Raw genomic sequence first — 7,081 nt, 5'->3', positions numbered from 1 at the left:
TATCTTGATTGTGGAGATGGTTTCATGGGTATACACATATGTCAAAACTTGTACAGTAGTACACTTTACATACGTGCAGTTTATCGTATGTCAAGTATACTCATAAAGTATACTTTAAGCTCAGACATCAATGCCAAGAACACACAAGAGCACACCAAAGCAACATTGGTGGGAATGCCCGTCCCCCTTCCATGAACTCCTGTTTCTCAAGATTTTTTTCATGGCTTCTTTCTCCATGCCGGGACATCTTTACATCCAATTCATCTTTAAGTGTTTGAATTTGAATAAGATTACTGATGACAGGAGGGCACATGTATAGATTAGGTCCCCATCTTTCTGTCCACCACAAAAGAGAGTTTGGTAGACTTGAAAAAAAGAAAAAAACAAACAAACTCTAAAAAGGAAGAAAATAATCCTGACTTATTACTTGCGTTACAGCGAGTGATCTGGCAGGAAACAAAACTAGCAGTTAATCTGCCAAGCAGAAAAAATGCAACCCCTTTGTTGGTTGTTATGAAGCATTCAGCTGTTTTATAGTGGGAGTCTATCAAATGCAATACATTTTACATGATTGCAAATTCCTTAAAATATGGAGATGCTATAACAGCGTAACAATGAGAGACTGTGGTGCTTTGCATTAACAAATTTTGTTATTCTTTGTAAATTCTACTGTTTTATTTTTAATAGTGACAAGACACAAAATGCTATCAATGTTATTCTAACATAAATGAATATGTGTGCTTTAATGTGCATAGTGAAAAAATAAGAGTTGCCTTGACTTCTTTCAGAAGTGTAAATCAGGCATATAAAATAACAGTAAGACAATCTTATGGGTAAAATGTATCTATAAATATCTATGATAATTTACCATAAATTACACATTATCCTGTCCTCACCCCCACCCCTCAGACGAGTAAATGCCCTTAACCAAAGATGTGGGATGAGAACAGATTGCACCATTCTTTATCTTCTCTGCGTAGGCCCTGTTAAATGCAACCCTAAATGGAGCAGCTATTTTCAGGGTAATATAAGATGACACTTGGGACATGCCAGGAGGGTTTCAATTATTGGAAAGTGGCTTAGCCTGGAAGGGGTTGGCCTGCTTACTTTTCGGTTGGCCCTACGGGGTGACAATTCACAAGGCTCCCTATTAACTAGGATCCACCTGCCACACACCCTGTGGCATCCCTGTGCCTCTCCGGTGCTGAGGTCCCCGTGGCCTCGCTCCTAAGCCCTGGACCATCACCAGGCCCTCCCTGCCCTGCCCGCAGTGACCATCTGGGCCTGGAACTCTCCTGTGGCCGGTGTATCTCCGCCACTCTGAAGGCTTCATCCTCTCGGTTTTTTTAAAATCCCATTCTCTGTGTTAGACACTCAACTATAGAATCATTTTTTTTCTTCTGTTTTCTCACATTAAAGGTAACTTAGTTTTCCTCAAGCTCAAAACTTTATCCTCGAAACTTTCCTAGTAGTGGTCGCTCCTCGTCCAACACCAGGGCTGGGAGGGGGATGGGCAGGAGGGTCTTGATCTCTTGCTTCTCATAGGTGGTCCCAGGTCATCGCTTTCCCAGTTCCCCAGCCTGCTTCGCCACTGAAGTCCACGGCCTCTGCGCCACTTCGTCCTCACTCAGAGACTTCAGAGCGGGCTCTGCCTTTATTCTGAGAACCCACCTCCCCATGGTTCACGAGGATGACTCCTCTAACACCCAGTCCTTCCCAAAGTCGTTCCTTAGCCTTGTTCTGCACAGGCAGGTCCAGGCTCGCAGACTCTGAGATGTCCCTTGCCCATCACGTGACTATCCACGGGCCGACACTTTCCTCAGCCACCCTCTGCTGCTAACCTCAGCAGGCTGACTTCATCAGTAGCTCTGAAGATTTGATTTATGAGCTGAAGTCATAAAAATCAGGCAAACAGCCATTGTTTTTAAGGAAAAAAATTCTCCTTCAAATTGAGCAAAGCAAGTCCATTTATATGCTAATTTTTATTTTTATCTGGACCTTCACTATCTGGCCCCAACTTCTTTCATTTCCTCCTCCCACCCACGCTCCCTCAATCCCACAACCCTGGCTCTTTGGACACACCCAGGCCACTCTCTCCATCCTAGACATGAGCCTTGCTCATGGTGATCTCACCTGGGAAGCTGCATCTCCCCTGGAGACTTCTATGCCTTCTTCAAGGTCTAGTTCAAATGTTCCTTTCTCTTTGAATCCTTTCCCAGCCCTCTTGGGATAATTCATCCCTATTCATGTATTTAGTATTTATTGACTGCCTATTCTGTGCCAGGCATATTCAAGGAGGGATTCATCAATGAACACAACAGATGAAAATCCCAACTCTTGTGGAATTTACCTTCCAATGGGAGGAAATTGATAATAAACTGGAAGGATAGATGTTATCTACTAATAACATACCTATTAATAAGTGCTATAAACCAGGGTAGAAGAATAATGAGTGCTGAGATTTGGCATGGAAAGTGCAGTACTAACATAGGGTGGTCTAAGAAGGCTCCATTGAGTAGATGACCTTTGAGCAAACATCTGAAAGAGCTGAGGAAGTGAGCCTGCAGTTGAATAACCACAAGATCAATGTTCATTGCCAATACCTTGTTGTCCAGAGTTGGACTGTGAATTCTGTGAGGGCAGAAACTATTTCTTACGCATGTTTGTGCCTCCAGCTTCCAGAATGGCTCCCAGCACCTTGCAGAGGTTGATAAAAAATGATGTTTGAATTGAACTTAATACCTACAACATGCTCTGCTTATCCCTGTCTGGGTACATTTCACAGTTTCAGGTGACTTTTCTCAGGAGTAACATTACAAATAGGCAACCGAGTGAAAGATGACAAACTTCAATTACCATAAAAGCAACACATGCCATGCTTTCAGCGCTCATTGTAAAATAAACAGTTAAAAAGTAACAGTCCTTGGTGTTGATATATTGAACCTTAAAGCTTAATTCTTGGCATTCTCCAACATATTTATAAGTGTACAATAAAATGCAAAGAAAGTTTACTTCTTTTGCATGGCATTTTATTAATGTAAATGACCAAAAGTTTCACGCAATGCATTACCCTTGAACTACAGTGATTTACTGCAGCGCTACACTAATGGAAAATCACTGTCAGTTCATTTTAAATGGATTCCATGAAGGTATTACAATTTCTGGCTTGTACAAAATATATCCTAAAATATATATTTAAATTATGTTACTGGACCAATAAATGGCTACAATACTGTATCAAATATAGGAAATTTGAAAGTGAGAACTTAATGGCATATATCATACAGAAGTCTCACTCAAAATAAATCAGAAGCTAGCAACCAACTGGCAACAACTTTTGCACGTTCAAAACTCTCATAGAATGAGTTGAAGTGACTCATAAAAAAGAACAAAGAAGGATTTATCCCTAATGAGATGACATCACTGAAGAGTAAAACTATCTCTTAGAACATCTGTTTCAATTATGTTGTTGGGGAAACCGTCATATTTTATAGTATGGTTGTGTATTAGGTACTCGCTTGGCAAGATGACCTCAATAGCAAAGCAGAGGGAACACGTTCAGGATGGGCCCTTCGCATTTCAGAATCTGTGGTTACAATTCGAAAGGAAGCCCACAAGCAGAGGCTGGAACTGCGCATCAGTCATAATTTAGTCTCCCTGTTGGAATGACAGGTTATCTATAAAACCTAAGAGAAAAAGATGTGTGATCCCCCTGTTACTCTCCGAATACAATTGTTTTTGTATAAACATTTTAGCTTTTATGTCTTTGAGGGTTTTTGGTCAAAGCTGTGAGGCAATACATAGGGGTTTTTTTTTTACATGCCTCTTTCAATCGATTCACAGGGGCCAGATCACACCGCACTAGAAGAATGTGGGCCAAATCAGCGATCAGCAGGCAGGACTGCTGTGATCAATTATTTATGTCTGCCATGGGCAAGGGTTGGTGTTTTCTCATATGCTGCTCTTGGCTTCAAAGGGTGATAATACATTACTGCATGGAGAAGGCATGGTGACAGAAGAAAAATCTAGCTCGAGACCTGAAAGAAAGGGGAAGCAGCAGGAAGAGAGCAGGCAGTTGCTTTGTTCAGCTGTCCCTCTTCCCTTGCAGATTCTCCTTTCACGAAAATCTTGGATTTATGTCTTTTGTTTTAATAAGGCAGGTAACTCCTTCCCAGAGTACAAACTAGCTACCTCTCAGGACATGAAATAATGAGAGAATGATACCGCATCTGTCAGGGTTTGGACAGGAAAGCAGAACCCACTCCAGGTATTCCAGGCAGGAAGAGATTTTATCCAGGGCTCTGTAGCAGAACACAATAATGGAAGGGAGTGCCACGGTGTCTCTGTGCCACCCTCAAGCCCTGGCTGGAGTGCACTGAGAAGGACTCTGGATTACAGACTCCTTGCCAGACCTTTAAAGAGAAAAAACTGAGTTGGGTGTGTGCCAGGGATATAGTGTTTTATGCTACTAATAGAAGCTTTCAGGTGGGTGTTAGGGAGTGGGAAAGAGAGGCAGGAAACAGGTGACTGTTAAGCCTGAGAGAATTGCTGAGCCCCAGGTAGGCACAGGTTCTGCATACTAGCATCCCTGAGGCATGTGCTGCTGTGACAAGCAGCCTGTGGTCAGCGGCCACCCTCCACCCTCCAGCTTGCTCCTTCTCCATTACCTAGGAAAAGCTTAGATTGTCTTGCTTTTCCTACCACACACTACAAGGATCCCCAGGGACATATGGCACTTAGGAAACGACAATTTATCACAGCCATTGTCCCCTTTTTCGTTCTTACCCAAAAAAGATACAAAAGGACAGGACAGAGTAATTTTTAGTTTATACGGATAGCATGTTTTGTCATTAGCGTACTCATTGAACAATTGTGGTTAAATACCAAGTTACACTTACTGTTAATCTTTCCTAATAATCACAGATCTTAAAATTACCTTGTACAGTATTATTATTTTTATTCATTATCTAATTACTTGAATTATTCTTTTAATACCTTGTTCCTGCATAGATTAAACCTCCCCCTCACCTCCCATCTTTCAATCATGTTGCTCTTACTCACAATGCCAGAGACGTAGGCGAGCTTCGCAGCGATCTCATCACTGAGGAATTCATGCTGAAGGTTTTTATTTTTTCTTTTGTTTTTCATGCATTCCATACATATGAGGTTTTTTTAAATCATCATTTAAGGATAGTTTTGTTATTGTATCCTGCTTTTACTAAGCCAGAAAAAAAATTAAGACCATCAATAATAGAGGTATCCATACAAGTGTCATTTTCCAAAGGAATAGGCTAAAAACATTATTTTAAAAAACTATTTTGTTTTTGAATTTCAAAAATCATCTGGGTTGAGACATTTAAATGTAGATTTCTAAACAATTAATCGGCATGCAAAGCATTTCTGTAAAAGCTGGGGACAAGATAAGAATAACCAGTGTTATTGTTACTATTCAACATTATTTTAAAAGTCTTGGCCAATGAGATAACATAAGAAAAAGATAAGCGTAGCATAACTGTAGGAAGAGGAGAATCAAAGTGATCACTCACCTAGAAAATTCAAGACAAAAATCAAATCATGGTATACTATTTGGCCTAGCAGTAAACAATACTAAACAGTTATAATGTAAATAACGGCTATTGGTTTAAAAAAACAAATTGTGATGTGTATTATTTGGGGGGAACTGAAGGAGCAAAAGAAAGGAATTTTTTTTATTTCAGCATATTACGGGGGTACAAAAGTTTAAGTGACATATATTGCCATTGCTCCACCCAAGTCAGAGGCTTCAAGCGTGTCCATCCCCCAGATGGTGCACACCGTACCCATCAGGTGAGAATATACCCATCTCCTCCTCCCCTCCTACGTATCTGAAGAAAGGAATTTAAAAAAACAAATTCTCACCTAGAAAATTAATAGAGGTTGATGTATGAAGAAAGAGTAGTATAATCAGAGCATTTAGAAATATGAAGATAAATGAAAGAAAAAAATACAAAATCGCTTAAAGTTGTGTCCTCTGGGGAAGGTGGATGGAGGTGGAAAGGGCTGTGATAAGGATACTGACATTTTTCATTATAAGCCCTTCAGTGTGATTTTCTATTGACTTATTTAGCTATGCACATATGCATCTCTTGGATAAAAGTAAATCACGATTATCCATACTACAAATAAGCAGCTTTTCAAAAGAATAAAGTACATATGTACTAACATGAAAATAAGGCTACGACATCGTAAGTTAAAAAACTATTCACGTTGCAGAATTGTTAAAAATGATGAAGGAACATTTTATCTTTTTATTTTATAAATTTAGACTCTGGAAATTTTACTACAATATGTATTTGGTAATTAAACAAATAAATTCTTAATCTAAGAAAATCTAATGAACATAAGAAGAATTAATGAAAGTATACCATAAAGTGTCTCCAACAAGGTAAACAAAAACCAATAGCTTTCCCATGTACTTTTAATAATCATTAGAACATAGTGGGAAAATTTCCCATTCACAATGATGGCAAAAAGTACAGCACTACCAGCATTAATACAAACAAAAAATGCATACATGCTATAACATTTAATAGAAAGCTACAAATAAAAACCTGTAAGCAGAGAGGTTAACCATATTCTTGGCTGGAAAACTCAACCTTGTAAATACGTAACCTCTCCTAAAATTAACTTATAGATTCAATGCAGACTGCAACAAAATCCCAAAGAAAATTTTCTATAGAATTTGTCAGGTTGATTGTAAAATACATCTGGAAGAGTAAATGTGCAAGATGAGCTAAAAAAAAATTCTGGCAGAGAAAAATAAGGACCTTGTTCTACTATATATAAAATGTATTATAAATTTCCAATAATTTTCAAAATGTGTCATTAGAGCAAGAATAAATAAGAAGATAAATGGAAATGTGAGAAAAGATAAGCAATTCACATTAAAAAAATACGAGGGACATAAGAAAAGATGCTAAAGTTTTCTGATAATAGGAGAAATAACAAGTAATGAGCCCCCTGTTGTCCAATTTGCTGAAGATGTTACGAAAAAAATTAATAACACCCAATGGTAGAAGACATGGGGGAAACCATGTTCTCT

The sequence above is a fragment of the Lemur catta genome, chromosome 2 (genome assembly GCF_020740605.2).
Source record: "Lemur catta isolate mLemCat1 chromosome 2, mLemCat1.pri, whole genome shotgun sequence".
NCBI lineage: Eukaryota > Metazoa > Chordata > Mammalia > Primates > Lemuridae > Lemur > Lemur catta.
Note: the sequence above shows the minus strand (reverse complement) of the source record.